Here is a 19,206-nt window from a genome sequence, read left to right as displayed (position 1 = left end):
CAAATACCTGAAAATGTTGATTGTAGAGGTGCATGTAAGAATAGTATGACTTTAGGTGTGTTTTGGAAACATGTAGAAGAGTTTTTCCCAAATATATAATTATAGTAATAATACTATTTTTATAACTGATTAGTCGGACTCTGTGGCCGAGTGATTAGCATATTGCACTGCAACGTGAACGTCCCAGGTTTGAATCCCACTTGGTCTTGGTTGTTTGTGAATGTCCATTCATCAATTTCATCACTCATCCCCATCTTCACAAATTAGCCAAGAGGCACAAAACGCGAAGTAAAATAAACTAAATCAATCAATATAACAATGATTATTCATTATATTATTGCAACAATTATGAATGACCTGATGTTCCATCAAAATTTCCTGGTGATGCCAATAGACACTGACATTACATTCTTCTTTGTAGCTGATAAGTGTTGATTCATTCATTCTCGGTTTTGGACTTTTTACCACTGTGTTAATTTGAAAATACCAACATCCGTCTTCAGGGTAGCATGTAATCTACTAAATCATATGGTGTCTATATATATAGAGAATAAATCCTGTGGAGGATTGCACCCTGAGCAGCATGTGAACACATGGGGGAAAGGCAAAATAAAAAATCTTGTCCTAACCTCCCACAGAAAATAAATAATCCTCCAGGGCAACAATTTATTCTCACTCTCCATATAAACACCATATGATTTAGTAGATTACACACTACCCTGAAGATGGAGGCAGATTCAGCCTCCAAAATGTTGGTATTTTAAAATTAACACAGTGGTTAAAAGTCCAAAACTAAGAAGGACTGATATTACAGTTTGCAAGTGCTCCTGAAAAGGATCAGCATAGTGTGTGACAGCATAGAAATGAGTAAACGTAGCTCGAGTCTGGATTCAACCTGACTGTTGAAATGTTTCCAGGAGAGGTATCTTTTTTGCACACTTAGCAGCATGTGAACACATAGGAGAAAGGTAAAATGAAAAATCTTGTCCTAACCTTCCACAGAAAATTTCCTGAGGGGAGAGTTCTTGTTATAACAACATAGATAAGCAATTAGTTGCAAAAGCAAAGGATAATATTTGCCTCTGTATGTGTTTGTGAGTGTTTTATGCTTTCTCTTTCAAGAGACCATTAATAGATCTCCACCAATAACAACATATGCATAGTAAAAGTAAAGCAAGAATTCCACACAAATATATAAGTATGAACTCTATTTGATTTCTTTAATAGATAGCCAAAACTTTTACATAATAGAACCATTTCGACTATTTTCTAATTAGTTATCTTCTTAAAGTGAAAGGAAAATCATCACACAAACTCTGATCCTTAAGCATCATTACATTTGCAAAAGCCTGATTTAGGCAGTTGGGAGGGACAATAACCCACATCACATTCCCTGTTGTGGATCAGTGACACTTTTGATCCAAGTTCGATTCTCTTAAAACTTCAGAAAAATCATCTTTATTAACACGCATGCACAAATTATGTTCACTTTCAAGTCAGCAGTGATAAATCCGTTGAGTGAGGTACATAAAATTTCAAGCTAGGATTGTCCTATTTCTCTTTTACCAATACAGGGCACATAATAATGGATGGGGTACAATTGTCAGAACTCATACCATACGATTAACAAATTTCAGCACCTATAATTATAAAGCGTTATTTCAGTGCTAACAAGCGCTATCTCATTTCAATGCTAACAAGCTCAGCACATTATGGGATATACGTTCAGACGAATTTGAAAAACATCGGGAAAGGAATACTCAATATTATGCGAGCAGGCCTACTTTAATGTCTCACTTAACATTCTTTCATATTTATATATTTTTTATATGTAATATATTTTTACACTTCATATTATAAACGTTTGTAAAATCAATGTTAGCCATCTTCTCGCCTGAATTGTAACTTAAAAGTTGCAGCTTTTCAATATGAAATATAGCCTAATTATTATTATTTTCTGTACATCTCATATCATATTTTAATAGAATATAATATTAATATGATTAATGGATAATATATAATATCTAACACTTACAATGCACGGAGAAGCTACAGGAAAACACCAACTCCTTAATGAGGCTAATTATCGTTCAGAATCGAACATAAAGGTCGGAGCATAGATGATCACGAATGTTAAGGTCTGTTCGTTTGTATACCCATACAAGGTCTGTCCTTACAATGATCCGCCTAAAGAAAATGAGCAAAGCGGAATATCACGAGTTGTTTAAATTTTTCGAACTTATTGTGCGTTTTGATTCAGTAGCAACATGCAAGGCGATTGTTTGATTTGTTTTTTGTTTTTTTTTTTACTTCGTTTTTCTGCCTCTTTGGCTAATCGCGAAGATAATGAAACTGTTGAAGGGACACTAGCCAGGCTGGCATTCGAACCCGGGACTTCTGGCGCCTTACCGCGCTGTGCTAACCAATAGGTAAGTCGAAATATTCTTTATATAGAAAAATAAATATCATGGACGCCCAGATGGTGGAGCAAGGGCTCTCGGCCCCCCTGGAAAATGAAATTCGCCAAAAAATTATATATTCCACTGTATTATTTATTTAATTTTATTCACAGCTAATAATAAATGTGTTGATTATTGCGAGGGCTCGATGGATCATGATAACTTTAAATTTATGCAGTGTTTTTTGAGGGAACAACACTTTTATGGAGGAAAATGTCCCTGGTTTGCCTCTCCCGGAAACAATAACTTGCTTACCTCTTCCTGAGAAGAATTCTGCGATCGTTCATGTAAATGTATGTTTGTTTCTTATATAGGATATATATATATATATATATATATATATATATATATTTCAAATGTGAATGCTATCTAAGCTGACAGCTTTGTTAAAAGAAATCAAATTATTGATTTGATTCGAATCAAGTATGTGGCATTCGCTTTAAACATTTCGACGACGAAGTGGCAAATGCTGAGAAAAAATGGTAGAATATGCTTCAAATATTTCTTATTTTGCCATCTTTTCCTGCCTTTGAGGTTCTTTATCTAAAGATTCTGCACCAAAGGTGGGTTATGACCGTTACCAACACGCCTTGGCTACGCCACATCTGTTGAAATATTTTGGAGCACACCAGCAGCGGCTGTTGTCTCTGAATTAGGTGAAGGACTAGTAGGAAGAAAATGAAGTAATAGAGGAAGAAAATTATATTATTATTTTATTTTTATTTATTAACAATTTTTTCATGCGACGTGATTATTCACTAGTGGCATGCTACACGTTGCTTCAAGTTATGGTATGAAGGTAATATATACATCGTGATGTCATCATCTGTACTTGTGTATTAACAACTGGACTTTTGTTTTTATCAATAAAACTAAATTTGTATAACGTCTTTTTTCAGCCATAAATGACGAAATTTTCCACATTAGTACATAATCATTATTTACTTTTCCGTGTAACTAGGGAATTGTATTATATATATTAGGTTCTGCAAGAATGACACCTGTTGCACTGCGAATGCTGTTTATGCTTATTACTGTTTTATGTTTCTCGTTTGCGTGCGTGTTGATTTATTATTTTTAAAAATAGTGGAATGTACTTTTCTTCTTTTTAAGTACGTGCTTCTCAATTCAGTTTGGCTCTTCTGAGATATATTTCCTAGGTGAATATTGAGACGCCATTATAGGTTTATTCTGTAAATGTAAATTTTCATGTATGGGAACACATATGTAAGACAAAATACCGTAACACAGCTATGTGTTACAATTAGAGAAGGTTACATTACCTGGATAAATATCTACAGCTAGGACCTGACGTTGTTGACTACATTAGTGCCAATTTTCTAGTATTTGTAAGTTATAGAAATTGTAAAATATGCATGGGATTCGTATGTATATTTTGCCTGTGTTTGTTGTTTCCTAGCAGGGCATTAGTTTACAATACCGGACCAATCTCCAATTTCTATGAAATTTCGCAAACTCACTAATTGAGACATCCTAATCACGAATCTGCATCTAGTAATTGACGGTCAAGTATGGAAATTGTAAAATAACTTGTAGAAGTTGTATAATAACCTTGTTAAATACCACGATATTCTCCATACATAGCAATTGACAACCATGATTCTTTTGCATTTCTTGTCGCACAACAGTTTTCCTACCTTGTGTTCCGACATCACACGAGGAATGCCTACAAGGTTAGGTTAGGCCTTTTAGGTTAGGTTCCATTAGCATAGAGGGATCGAGAAATAATTGATAATTTCTAGTGAACAGAAGGCTAGAGTCTAGTATACGTCCTTCTTGCACACTCCTTCTTGCCCGTTTACAAAACCGTGCTAGCAGACAGCCGTCATCCGTAGGGTAAGCAAGTTTTTACAAAACCGCCAAAACCATGCTAGCAGACAGCCGGCACTCCGGCATCCGTAGGGTAAGTAAGTTTTTCTTTTTACACTTTCTGTCACTAAGCATTCACGGGAACGAGGTATGCATATGAGGTTAGGTTAGGTTCCATTAGCACTCATTTCACCCCTAAATATGTGCTTGATCATCGAAAAATGCCCTCAGTACGTTCAATCACGCATATCCTGAAAACATAGTTTTTTCTCGATTTTCTCCTCCAGGAAATTTTTCCTCGCCTTGGGATTTACTTTGTTGAATTCCTTATAAAATAACCTTTCCAACCATATATGACACATATTCCTTAGGAAAAGGACATAAACTTAAACTAGACTCTTACCAAACAGAATGTATTGGTAACATAAACTTTTACTTTTACTTGATACAAAACTCACAGAGTTTCAGATGATGTTCAATGCAACTCGATATGTGCACCTTTGGTGGCTCTGCACACATCTAAACGGTATTCAACTTCCCGCCAAGTGTTTTCTAGCATTTGGGGAGTCACAAGCGCTACTGCATTTGTGATGCGGCCCCTCAGTTCCTGCAAATTTCTTGGTCTGTCTCCTTGATAAACAACGTCCTTAACATATCCCCAGAAAAAAAATCCAAGGGGTCAAATCGGGTGACCTGGGTGGCCAGGCAAGGGGTCCTTCTCTTCTGATCCCCATATCGGGGAAACATTCATCCAAGAAGTCACGCACCTGTCGATGATAATGGGCTGGTGCTCCATCTTACTGGAAAATCGATCCTAGGGGAAATTGGTCTAGGGCGAAGTTCTGCAACATGTCCAGGTACACATGTCCTGTGACTGTAGCCTCTAAGAAGAAGAATGGTCCAATGACAGAGTTCCTCGTCAATCCACACCAGACATTCACTTTAGGCGTGTGTCTCTCATGTTCTTGAATAACATGTGGAATCTCTGAACCCCTTATCCGGCAGTTGTGCCTATTGATTTTGCCGCATAAATGAAAGGTTGCTCCATCCGAGAAAACAATCTTGTCCAGATACGAGTTGTCATTTTCAATTCGCAGAAGCATTTCATCTGCAAAATGTGCCCTAAGCAGACGATCATTTGGCTTTATGTGGTGATGAAGCTCGATCTTGTAGGCAGTCAAATGGAGTCGCTTGTGTAAGACCTTGTGAATAGTGGATCTAGGAATTTGAAGTTTGGAACTAGCTCTTCGGATAGACTTCCTTGGACTCCTTGCAAATGCCTTTCTCACACGTTCGATTGTTGCCTCATTCACAGACACTTTCGCATGTTTGCGGTAGTAAAGAACCTGTTTCTCGGAGTGTTCTGTCCCATTGGAGAATCGCTTTATGACCAGGTGGATCCACATTCCACGTATGACGAACACGGCATTGAACCCGAGTAAGAGATTTCTCTTCTGCTAGCCATAACACGCACTGAACTTTCTGTTGCGGTGTCCACATGTTTTCCACTGCGCGATCGACTACTGAATGGCGCCTGGCTTCCTTTTGAGACAAAAGCTATTGACGCGCATGCTCTACCGTGTAGCTGTCTGAAAACAGTGTTGCTCAATCTCGGAGAGTTTCCCTTTCCTGTCATTTGAAAAATACAGCAATATCCTTATCTGGTTTTAAATGGTGAGCATTTATTTCTCGATCCCTCTAGTGTGGACATGCTGTACAACAAAAAGTTATGGTACTAGTTAGATATAGCGAAAACACAGGTAAGAGACTAGTCTACGTCCTTTTCCTGAGGAATACGTGTCATATATCGTTGGAAAGCTTATTTTATAAGGAATTCAATGGCGTAAATCCCAAAGCGAGGAAAAATTTTCTGGAGGAGTAAATCGAGAAAAACCGATATTGTCCGGATATGCATAATTGAACGTACTGAGGAATTTTTTCGATGATGAAGCACATATTTAGGTGTGAATTTAGGTGTGAAATGAGTGCTAATGGAACCTAACCTAACCTCGTAGGCATACCTCATCCCCGTGAATTGTTAGTGGGGCTTTTATGAACAGAAAGTGTAAAGAGAAAAAGGTACCTGAAGAGATGCTGCCTGCTGCACCACGAACGTGCACCGCGAACGCAAAGAAGCAATCACCATGCAGATAAGGACGTAAAGTAGAGTCTAGCCAAACCACATTTAACTCGTTTATTTTCAAATTAATGTAATTTGTACTTCCTCATATGCATAGCGGAACATTTGTCAACATGGGATTACTTTTTTCTATGAAAGAAGCATTTTTTTTTAACATAAGTATTTATTGGTCGTTGCTAATTGACGGCCAAATCTTGACTCACGTTGTCTATTGTCAGCTGATATGCAGTGTTACCAAACTTATGAACCGATAAATGCTGCACAAACTATTCACAAAAGGTTTTTAAGCGAAAATTGATCCACAAACCATTCACTGAAGGTTAGGTTAGGTTCAGTTAGGTTAGGCAAACATAGAAAATTGAATTGGAAAAAGAAACCGCTCACACGTCATTTTGTAAAACTACCGCGTGGTTACTAGACTAACATTTATTAACTGAAAAAATATGGTTTTTAGGCTAAAATTGATCCACAAACCATTCACGGAGGGTTAGGTTAGGCAAACATAGATAATTAAATTGGAAAAGAAAACCTGCTCACACGTCATCTTGTAAAAATACTGCATGGTTGCTACACTGACATTGGGTTACATAATCAAACGCATGGAACATTTGATTCACGTAGTCGACGGTAATGGTGGCACAAACTATCGTGCAACAGATATACTTGAATGTCGAAAATGACATTATTTGCTGGCTGAATAAGTTGCACGAATGGAAAAAACACTATTCCCAGCTTCCAAAAGTCCACAGGAACTCAATTCTGTAAGTACTTTCCCGTCTTTTCTCCTGTAAATTTGAGGAAATGTGTTTTCGCTATATCTGTTACCAAAATTATTTACGCTAAGAGAACTAAACACACTAAAACTTAAAAGCTTTCTGCCTTGATATCAGAACACAAGGTTGGTCAAGTGTTGTGTCATAAGTGAGACCCTATTCGTTACGCTGTATCCAGCATTGCTACACTGTTGCGTTCTCAGTTACATTATGTTCAGCATGGAAGAATGGCTGGAGACACGCACTACAGTTTTCCAACCTTGTTTTCGAGGTTCCATTAGCATAAATACAATAAAAAATTATTACTTAGGAATTTGGACTTGCTTGATTAAGTACGTTTTGCAATGGTGTATTGCATGCTGATTTTTTCATGTTTGGAAAATTGCATCTTCCGTGGAGCTGCTGTTCTTATGGTAGGGTTACGTTACCTTAGGAAAACATAGTTTGTTTCATTTTTCTCTACATTTCCATACTTGACTGCCAATTATTACATGCAGATTCGTGATTAGGAGATCTCAATTAGTGAGTATGCGAAATATCATAGCAATTGGAGAGTGGTCCTGTATTGTAAACTCGTTCCCCTAGCAGTTGCTATATTGTTCATAAGTGGTACTATGTCCACATGTACATTTAATAATTTAATTTGTAAAGTTTAAATAAATTAACCAGGAAAAACCTATGCGGAGGTAGTTCTGGAATGATTGGATGTATTAGATTTAACATTTGGTTAGAAATATGTAGTCAAACTATATTCGTACCACCTTCTCCCATTATATGTGCACATGCAGCAACTGTCACAAATGTTCCGACAGTTATTAAATATTCGGTAACTGTTCGATCTCCGTCGAATGGATTTCTTCATTTTTACAGAAGAAACTACTTACGGAAATGAGTTTCTGTAGCATTCTGAAAGTTTGTGGAGGTATTTTCTTCCATCATGGAATCTATTCGACCGGGAATTCATGTATTTTTGAAGAAAAATATTTCTCCGACGCAGAATGACTGTTGCTTGTATTTGTCATCCGGATGTTCCTTACGTTTCATGACATAACCTCCTGTCAGTGTTTCCAACCACACTGTTGTTTTGCAAGAAGTGAAGGTAATTTTTTTTTAAAAGCTGTATCGCATTGTTTTATGAACAAAATTTTAACTATGCTTGCCTAACCAAACCTAACCTAACCTTGTCATAGTGTTTCGTGGGGCTATCCATCAATGATTTGTGGGTCTATTCAAGTATTTTAAGGTTACGAAGTTTGGAAACACTGCATACCCACATGATCCACGATGCGACTCAAGCTGTGCCCATCACAGTTTCACCACCCTAGTCGTTATGCAATGTTTCCACCCCACTATGTGTAGAAAGTGCAACGTAAGCGAAATTGAGTGGTCCGCGATCGGCACAATTGCTCATTATTTACCGGTGAAGAGGAATGTCGGCAATGTGAAATTCGTTATACTTACTAATTTTGGTCTCCTAATAGTGAATGTGCAGTTGAAGTTTGGGGCTCATTTTGGGGCCAGGTGACTCCGACCAATTTCTAACTTGCCTTTAACACGGACTCTATAGAGAAAGCCAGAGTGGAGGCGGGGCCGCGGTAGTGGGCGGTAGGTCAATTACCCCAGGGACGGATCCTGGAATCGGTGGGAAATTTCAACTCAAAATTATTTTCGTTCGAAATTTGTGGGTCCAAATTTCCCACCGATTCTGGGCTCCGCCCCTGGGTGTGATTGACCTATCACTACCACGACCCTGCCTCCATTCCGCTACACTCCGCTCCGGCTACCCGGCTTTCTCTATGGAGTCCCTGTTAAAGGAATGTTAAAAATGCAAAATCTCAAACATTCATAATACATCATCACGAAACATGCACGGCTAGGTTAGGTGAAGTTAGGTTAGGCTAACAGTTGAAATTGGTATTACATGAATGTGAAATGTGCAGCTTACATGTGCTACCACATTTCAGACATTCCTTTTCTTCTTTCACAATACCATGCTCAGTACTAGTTTACTATTGTTCGGACAGACTTCTTCATTTCTACAGAAGAAACTACTTACCTTAATAAGTTCCTGTAGTATTGTCTAACATCGGGAAAGGTGTTTTGTGTGATGTGGGAATGTATGATAGGGGAAATTCATGTTCATTGTTGAAAATTAATTCTCCGACGGACAATAGCCTTTGGTGCGTACACCTTCGTACATCATCACGCGTCGTGATTATGCTTTGTTCATTTTCAGTGGGTATCCAATGTTTCGAACTGTCTGTGTTTGCATCGAAAGTTAGAAACATGATGTGTCGTGGATGCATGGTGAAATTCGTACCGGGTGTAGAAGATCCAGTGGATTTTGTAGTACTAGTTTACTATCCTTCGGACAGATTTCTTCATTTCTACAGAAGAAACTACTTACCATAATAAGTTCCTGTAGTATTGTCTAACATCGGGAAGGTGTTTTGTGTGAAATTCAGGTAAGTTTTCCGTATCCTGGAAACGGATTTCTTCAAATTTAAAAGTTTGGGGCTCATTGGGGGGCAGGTGACTCCGGACAATTTCCAACATGCCTTTAACAGGTACTCTATAGAGAAAGCTGGAGTGGAGCGTAGGCGGGGCCATGTTAGGGGTTGGGGGCAGTAGGCCAATTACCCCAGGGACAGACCCGAAATCGGTGGAAAATTTGGACTCAAAAATTTCAAACGAAAGTAATTTTTTAGTTTAAATTTCCCACCGATTACGGGATGGATAGCCCCAAAAACCATTCACGGATAGCGCCACGAAACATTACAATTTTCTTCGTAAAACAATGCGAAAAAGTTAAAAAAAAAATTGATCAGATGAGCTTTGTTCTCGGGTATTTCTTGGGTTCCGAAGGTTGAAACACTGCATAATGAATGAAAATCGACAAAACACAAGCACGACGCACGATTAAATGGGAAGGTGTACACGCCATATTGTGTCTCAGGTAAGTGAAAAGACTTAGAGAAAGAAGTACTCGTAATGTGAAAAATTGCAATTACTTTGATAAAAAAAAGTCAATACACCTTAAGGAATGTTCCTCGAAGCAGATAGGTAAGTACGAATGTCAAAAATTGACGAAACTAAGAAGTTATAGGTGTCCGAAGGATAGTAAATTTTTACCGCACGTTCCAATGAACATACATATTGAAACGTGTGACCAGTAACCTAAATGCATGTTTGTAAACACTGACCCGGATTATGTCATCACACACAGGCTACATCCACATGGAAGTAAATGGATGCAAGAGCTTTTGTGCATCGGTCACATATTTATATCGAAAAATACATGATTTACTGGCAAAATTCAATGAACGATGCGAGAAAACATTTCCCCGAACTTTTACAAGTCTAAAGAAACTGCATTCGGTAAGCAATTTCTCCCGTAAATTTTAAGAAATCTGTTTTTCGGATACCGAAAATTTACCCATATTTGCAAACCCCTGAGGATAGTAATAATAAAATATATTAGGTAAAGGTAAGGGTTTCAAATGTTTAATGATTTTTGCAAGTTTTAGAGTAATAAAACTCCATCAAAATTATGCATCTGCTTTAAATTAAACATTGTACCAACACTAAGCATTATTATTAATCAACATACTGGAAATGAATTTAGAACTGGTGAGTTCAGAATTGAACTACATAAACTTCGACCTCTGTGTATAAAACATATTGGTAAAATACCCCATTGAGGAAGTTAAATATTTTGCATGATTTATGACAATTATGTTCTTTATGAACAGTTTCAGTTGTTTTTAACCCACAGAAATGCGTTGTGAAGTAAAGTATATTCTGTCAAACAAGTACCAGGAATTGTTAAATAAAACGCACAATTTTCATTTATTCATCGATATTTATTTTGTCGCCTTCAAAGTAGGGCCCATTTGATGCAACACACATATGCCAGCATTTTTTCCATTCTTGGAAACACTTTTTATAGGTGCTTTCCTGTATCTTCTTCCACGAATTTTGCTTTATGGCTTCAATAGAGTCAAAACGGGTACCCCGGAGCGGCAGTTTTAGTTTTGGAACATAAAGAAGTCACACGGGGCCAGATCTGGTGAATACTGTGGTTTATCGATGGTATTTATTGTGTTTTTGGCCTTAAATTCGGTCACAACTGTCGCTCTATGCAATAGTGCATTATCGTCGCGTAAAATCCACGAATTGTTCTTCCACAAATATGGCCGTTTCTGACAGATTTTCTCATGCAAATGCATCAATACGGCCAAATAGTATTCTTTATTGACCGTCTGTCTTTCTGGAATGAATTCATGATGCACCAAACCACGAATATTGAAGAAAACTATGAGCATCACCTTGACTTTTGAGTGACTTTGACGTGGATTTTTTCGGTTTTGGCTCGTCTTTTGTCCTCCATTCTGATGACTGTTGACTTGTTTGCATGTCAAACTCATAGACCCATGTCTCGTCACCAGTTATGATGTGTTCCATGAATGTGGTATCAGAATTGGCACGATCCAGCATGTCTAAAGAGACCTGCTCATGGTACTGTTTTTGAAGAAAATTCAGCTCTTTTGGAACAAGCCATGCGGCGACACGTTGCATGGCCAAAATATCCACCAAAATCAAACAAACAGACTCGTGAGAGATGTTAAGGTCACTAGCTATCTCTCTTAAGCTGGAATGGCGATTATTGAGCACAATTTCCTTCACTTTTTTGATGTTTTCATCGGTTGAAGATGTCGAAGGTCGTCCAGAACAAGGCATGTCTTCGACGATCTCTCGGCCCTCCTTGAACGCTTTGTACCACTCGTAAGCCCATGTTTTTGATAAAACTGATTCAGAATAGGTCTTTTCTAACATTTTTAGCGAGTCTGCACACAAAATTCCATTCGCAACATAAAATTTAAGGGAAAGTCTTTGTCCAATAATTTTGTTCATTGTAAAAATCATGATGCACTACTGAAGTGGACTGATTCAACCAGCTGCTGTAAACAAACTGGTTGACAGATCGCGCTTATGTATGGCATAGTAATTAAGTACAGTGCTACCAACTTATGGAAAATAAGATTTTTAAAAGATAATTAGCGCGGGCCTTTTAAATTACAAATTCCCGGTAATTTTTTGACACAAGGTATATCTGTTTCCTTAGAGTGCTATCTTAGTGTGAAGGAGAGCAGGCCAAGAGTCATCTCTCACAAGTGAATGTAGCACCCAACAGTACATTCCACAGCTGCAGCAGATGGGACATTGCCTATTTATTTATTTATTTACTCAGAGTTTCAGATAGTCTTATTTGGCCATTTTACACTGAAACAACAAAAAGTAGAAACAAAAAATAACAAATGATAAAAACAATAACAAGGTGCACTTTGCACGTTTGCTTTTGGGGTACCCTAAGTGTGAATTCACTGATTAGAAGATCTGTTCTGATTTTGCCATTTATTATCTTGTATAAAAATTTCACGTCAACTAGATCACGACGAAGGGATGAGGAATGAATATTCAGAGCAGCCATGGTGTCTGATTTGGATACATGTCAAAAGGAAGGTATTCTATGGCGAACAATTGCAAGAAAGAAACTGAGAAGATAATCTATTCTGGTGAGATTGATTTTTGAGGCCATTGCCCAAATTGGGGAACAGTATTCAAGGACGGGCGAGATGAAAGATTTAAAGAATAAAGCAAGAGATGATGGGTTTTTAATTTAGCTAAATCTGTATAGAAGACCGAGAAGGCACATTGTTTCATATATGTATTATAAAATAGAGTAAATCATACAAGAAGGACTGAAAACTTATGAAACCAGAATGGGAGTGAAATTATTGTTTTTATTGTTGTTTATAATTTTAGGCTGCGACTATTTTTACCAGGTGGTGAGAATAGCATATAGGTCTACTTTCGGCCCAAGATCCTTTTGTTTTATTGCGATTTCATCATGCTACGAATGCAATTTTTACATGGTTCGATTTTGATGTACGTCTGTTAACACATACTGCGGAGTTTTAATGATTACTTAAGGTTTTGTTCAATATATGCTTTCGTGGTTAGGTTAGGCAGGTTAGGTTTGGTTCCCTTTGCAATAAAATAAAGTCCCTAAATGCATTTTACTAAGGTTCCGATGTACTTCTACATTCATTCCCATGCTTCTGCCATATTTATTGTCGCTTGTCGATGGAGAATAGAATAGTTTTTTTTTCAACATCAATAACTTTCTTTTCGAGTCCAAACAGTGCTATTACTTTAAGGAAGGTTCGAATTTCGTGTGACAATGATTTTCAAAGTTCTACGATAATTAGTTTTTGTGCTAGGAGAAATCATAAAACAATTGTAACTGTTATCGTAATTTTAGTGCTAATAATCCTAAATCTGATCTGCCTAACCTAACAATGAAAGCATTTAGAAACTTAATACCCCTTCATACTTGCATCATGTGACATATTAAAAGTACCAGCACCTTGTGGAATTTTTTCAATTCCACGGTGTGTAGAAAAAAAGTGCTTGTTGGGAAAACACAAATAAATGCACACTGCCATAAGGTTGATACACATCAACAAATAGAGAATGCACACATCCCTGTAGCAGGCCAGGTCAGGTTGTGGAGGAACCGTTGACACACTGTACCCCCTTGAGAATCATGTTGATTTTTTTTTTTTAATTGACAGATTTCGGTGTATTACATAATATAAAATTGGTTCTAGTATGCAAAAAACACAAATAACTGATATATTTGATTTCGCATAAGTAAAAACCTGCTATTTTGGAGTAGAACCCATTTCAGAGTGCTAAAAATTACTGAAAATGCTCATAAACAGCAAGATCTTCATAATTGATGCAAAATAATTCACTTTCTTGAGGGGGAACAGAGGGTCAAGGTTACTGTTGTAGATCATAAACATTAACAGGTTAAAATCTTGTGAAAATAGCTAAAAAGCTAACTTCACTACCTGGTGAAGATAGTCACTCCGATAATTTTATGTCATTAGGTTAGGAGGACTAGGTTTGTTGCTGATAGCAATTTTCAACATTTTTGTTAAGTTTGTGTGTGATCTTTGTCATGTGTTCTTTAGATATTTGGGTGTTCATACAACCTGTTTTTCCTTATGTGGGCCATACTTTGGGATCAAATTTCTCCGTTATTTTATAACCGATTATTTTGAGGACTGAATATTTCTTCCGAGAAGAAGGAGGTTGGATTACCACCCCTCAGGGAAAATGAACTGTCCTTATGATGCATTGTGTAAAGGGACAAAGGAAAATGTGGTGAAGTTTTTCCAGCAGTGTTTGTAGATCCTATGAGTGAAAGGCCGCGTTGCTTCGTGCGTTGGTTGCAGAAGTTTACATGCAGCAGTTGGCGTCGAGATCTCTGGGTATGAAGAATTCGCGAATTTGATAGTGCTATCGGCAGAATGTTGCAGTTAGATATTCGTGGACTGTTTTTGTAGATGTTGTTTGCCTAGTGAACAGTTAACAGTGATCTGTGTTCTGGACATTTGAACGTTCGCGTGATTGGGAAAAGAGGGCGCGGAATTTTATTCAAATACAAACTGTTTTCTCATGGCAACTTTTGTAGCGTGAGAAGTGAAAAGAACACTGCAAGCATGTAGTTGTGAACTGAGAATTGCTAATCGAGGTGATGACGTTGATATCAAGTTCGACCTTTGAACTATGAATGCGGCGGTGAATTACTTCGAGGGATAGACATTGAAGATCTTCGAGGGAAAGAAGAAGCGGCGGAAAGAAGACATCAAGGAGCTTCTGCCAATAGTGTTCCCCCCCTCCCCCTAGTGTCGAGAGCTCTCGAGATGTTTACTTTTACAACGGAAGTGTAGATTACAGTCAAAGTGAAAGCGCAGCGCTGAGTAAATTTCGTAAGTAGGTCGACCATATTCTTTTAATTGAGGTTAAAGTGTTTATTTTCTGTTTATTAATCCACGTTACTAACCTAAGATTAATCTAATCGAAGGCAACTGGAGGTAATTTTTGTATTAGTTTTAACTATGTAAAACAAAGCCCTCCAACTTTCCAGGGCAAATTAAAAATTTATTATCCGCTAGTTCATTTTAGAAGTTTGTAATAAAAAACAGTAAAGAATCCTTGGGTTTTCTTAAGCAGTTTTAAAGTGTAAATTAGAAATGTAAAACCAAAAATATGTTCTAGCGTAAACGAAATGGCGACTCAAAAGTCCAAAAACAACTTTTATCGTTATATGGTGCCGGAACCTGGGAAATCCTTCTGGTTATTTGTTGAGATACAATGTTAAATTTAAGAAATCATGTTGATTTTATGTTGATATCGGATTTTTTGTGTGTAAAATATTGGTGTTCTACGTAGGAAAGTGGAAGATCGGAAGAACAGGTTTCTTTTTTCTCTCTCTCCCTCTCGCTGCAGCTGTAAGGGATTAAGGGATTAGCGAGCTAGCGATAAGTAGGTGGGTGATACAAACATGGTCCGAACGTCGATCTCTCCATCTCGGGACGAAACACCCGAAATTAGGCTGGGATGAAATACTTGAATGTTGTGGCAAAAATCTTCGTTATGAGGCGGCAATGGAATGTAGTTTTTGTAAAAAGTGGTACCATAAATCTTCCGCGGGAATGAGCGAAGAAGAATTTACAAAATTTGATCTGCATATAGAAGAGATTTTTTCTTGCAAAATATGCTGCGCTTTGTCAGAAAAAGAAAATATCAAGGAAGGAAAAGGAGAAGAAAGTGCACAGGGTGTTCCAAAATTAACTAGCGAAAATGAAAGAATGTTAACCTCACGACACTTTTGTTATTTATGAAGCAGAGTAGGCAAGAACAGGATAGGAAATTGGATATCTTGTGTGAAGAATAAACAAGAGCAGCTTAAATTTAGAGAAGAGGATAGTAAAGAGCAACTTAAATTTAGAGAAGAGGATAGGCAGAGCAGAATAATAAATTTTACATGTTGTACCAGAATGTGGAGGAAAGTAAACGAACCATGCAAGAAATGAGCGTAAGGCTAGAAGATAAATTGGAGAAGTTAGAAATTAAGGTATCTAAATTGTAAGAGTTAGAATGTGATTTACAAGATCATAAGCATTCTTGTCAGATTAGACATGACGAACTAAAGACGACTTTAGGATTGCAAATTGAGGCTTTGGAGAGCGAAATGAAAATTCAAGAGAAGGAAATTAGCAGAGTTAGAGATAAATGTAAAATTATGCAAGGGAGTGCTGAGAAAGTACAGGAATGTCTGATTCAGGAGCAAAATATTATTAAAAGTCAACAGAAAGATTTAGTTGGGGAGGTTTATGCTCTTAAAAGACTAGTGATCCAATTGGAAAAGAATGGAGAGGAGGATTTAGGAGAGTTAGAAACAAAGTTAAAAGATAATCGTGTTAGAATAAAGGAGGAATTAGATGCTGAATTGATTAAAACCAAGGATGCAAGTGATGTTTTGTCAATGAGTGGTCGGACAGCTGGTGTTAAATATAGCGAGATTACAAAGTTAAAGAAATTTTCGGGAGAAATGGATGAACAATTAGCTTCTGAATTCCTACAAAATCTCGAGGAAAGTATGACACTGATGGAGCTAAATGAACACCAGTACATGAGCGTCATACCTTTCGTTCTAGTGAAAACAGTGAAATTATGGTATGTAGAGAATAAATATAAGTTGAAGGATTACAGGACATTTAGGAAGGAATTCTTGAGTACTTTTGAGTCGGAAGATTTGAAGTCTGTAAGATTAGCTCAAATCCTTGCACAAAAATTTGTTCCTGGCAGTGGAAAAACCATAGAAGAATTTTATTGGGACAATGCTAGACAGCTTAAGTTACTCGAGCCTACTTTATCTGAAGATAAATGTGTGAGCTTAATCGTGAATCAACTTCCATTTAGAGTTCGGGAAATGCTACTAACAGCTAAATGCAAGACCTTATCTTCGGTGGCTGACTTGTTGAGAAGGCACGAATTACTGCGCATGGAGCAAAAGAACCATAATTCCTTTCAAGGTAGGAGAAATGACGAGAGAATAGCCAGCGGAAGGGAAGAAAGACATTATAAGTTCAGCAATGTTAATGAGGCCCCTAATTCACAGCGACGAGATAATTTCAATTATCCTCAGAGAGAAGATGCCAGAGACTTTAGTGAAGCAGAAAGAAGTCCGACAGTAAACCGACGCCATCAAGACAGAAGTGTTGGTAACCGTAACTTTGGAAGAGATGGAAGATTTAATCGGCAGCAGTGGAATGGACAACACAGAACCTGCAGTTCGGCACGTCCGGAGCATGTAAACTTTCAGAATCCAGGATATGAAATCCCCAATCTTCTACCCGAAGAAACGGAAATGAAGATGAAGTTGTCTGTGCTGAAATCCATACTCGAGAGGCCCCAAAAAATGAGTCAGAGTTCTGCCACTAGGAGGTGCGCGGAAGAAAAAACACATTGAAGAAGAAGTAAAGACTAATCTTAAGAACACTAATGATTTAGATAGTGAGAATTATAAACAGGTCAAAAATAAAGTTGAACAAGTAAACCCAAGAGGAGAACATTTGCAAGGTTTACCAAGCCATCAGGTAAACAGCACTAATTACTTAAAAGATCAAAGGAAAGAGATTACAGAAATTCTTGAATGCATTTGTGTTAGAAGTCGATGTGGAAAAAAATGAAACTAAAGAGGCAGGAGAAGTGAGGTCAAGGAAGAAACAAAAATTGGATTTTGAAATTACTAAAGATCATACTGCGGTTTCTGCAAATATTGACCTTAAGAATTCTGTTTTAAGTTTGAAAAATTATGCTTTATTAGGAGATAGTTCACTAAAAAGATTAGCAATATTTTGTAGGAGAGAATTTCCGGAGATAATGACTTTAGAAAGCGGCTGGGAAGAATTGTGTGTTAGTGGAAGTAGAGTCTCTGAGCTTGTTCATGCTTTGGAAGAAAAAGAAAGAAAGGAAGGTGCAAGTTGTAAATGGGAAAACGTTCTAGTTCTTGTAGGGACCAATGATGTCATTTGATTCACTGAAAAGGAGCATTTTGAGGAAATGTATTCCTACTTAGTGTCGTATTTGAAAGAAAGAAGTAATGAGATTATTTTGTGTACTGTACCACCTATTCCGGCTGTGGCTCATATTTTGGAATATGGTCATTGGAAAAAATTATTGTATTTTAATAGAGTAATAAAAAATCAAGAGTGTGATCATGTGAAGGTTGTGGATCTAGAAAAGATGTTTTATATGGAGAATGGAGAGATAGATTTAAGCAAATATTAACGTTACCTACTAAAGAGAGAAGGCAGACGTGAAGACTTAGTTCACTGTAATGAAATGGCTATGAAGGAATTTTTGACTCTTTTAGAATTGCAACCTGTACATATTTGTGAAGTAGATGTAAGGGAGTATGAAAATCTGGAAGTTGAAAACTTGAAATGTAATAATAAAATTTTGAACAGTGTGGAAAAGAGAAAATTAATTAAACATTCTATTTGCGTAGAAGTGGAAATGAATGGTAAAGCTGTAAACTGTTTACTGGATTCCGGCTCTCAGGTATCGCTAATTTCTGCTAATACATGGAAAAATATTACTTCTGACGTGACTAGGCCTTCTCTAGAAAAGGTAGATAATATTATGTTAATAGATTATAGTGGAAAAAACAAAACAAGAGTGATGGGGAAAACAGTAATACCGACTGTTCTGGCAAATGCTAGTTTGCTCATGGAATTTATTGTTGTTAGAGATTTGAAGGTGTCTGCCATTCTGGGTAGCGATTTTTTATTTACCATTGAAGCTACTCTTAATTTTCAAGAGAAAGAAATGTTATTTCAAACTAATGGTGGAAAAGTAGTTGTCGGATTTTTGCCAAGATGTGATTATGAAGAGAAGGGGGAGAACTATGTCCGATGTGGTGACCGTAGCATTTTTAGAAACTGGCGATGTTAGAGATGCGAGTATCAAAGACCTGAAAGCTCGCATGGAGATGTCTACTGCTCTGACGGTGGCGCAAAAAGAAGAAATGTTGAATAGAACTGCTCTTTTGTTAGATGTATTTTCGGATCGGCCTGGGACT

General features: G+C 37.3%; 1 protein-coding gene across 3 annotated transcripts in view; it reads left to right on the top strand.

Annotated features, from left to right (window-relative positions):
* Window positions 1-3,454: 3,454 nt before the first annotated feature.
* The window catches only part of LOC145983915 (CAP-Gly domain-containing linker protein 4-like), a 147,296-nt gene continuing 131,544 nt past the window's right edge, over window positions 3,455-19,206 (top strand). For 2 of the 3 annotated variants that reach the window (XM_083117049.1, XM_083117047.1), the window contains exon 1: window positions 3,455-3,619. The gene's annotated coding sequence lies outside the window, so the exon portion shown is untranslated. The remainder of the gene's footprint in view (window positions 3,620-19,206) is intronic. The other variant, XM_083117048.1, reaches the window with a different exon arrangement.

The sequence above is a fragment of the Lepisma saccharinum genome, chromosome 2 (genome assembly GCF_977018435.1).
Source record: "Lepisma saccharinum chromosome 2, izLepSacc3.1, whole genome shotgun sequence".
Taxonomy (NCBI): Eukaryota; Metazoa; Arthropoda; class Insecta; order Zygentoma; family Lepismatidae; genus Lepisma; species Lepisma saccharinum.
The sequence above is the reverse complement of the archived record's forward strand: the minus strand, read 5'-3'. Positions and strand labels throughout refer to the sequence as shown.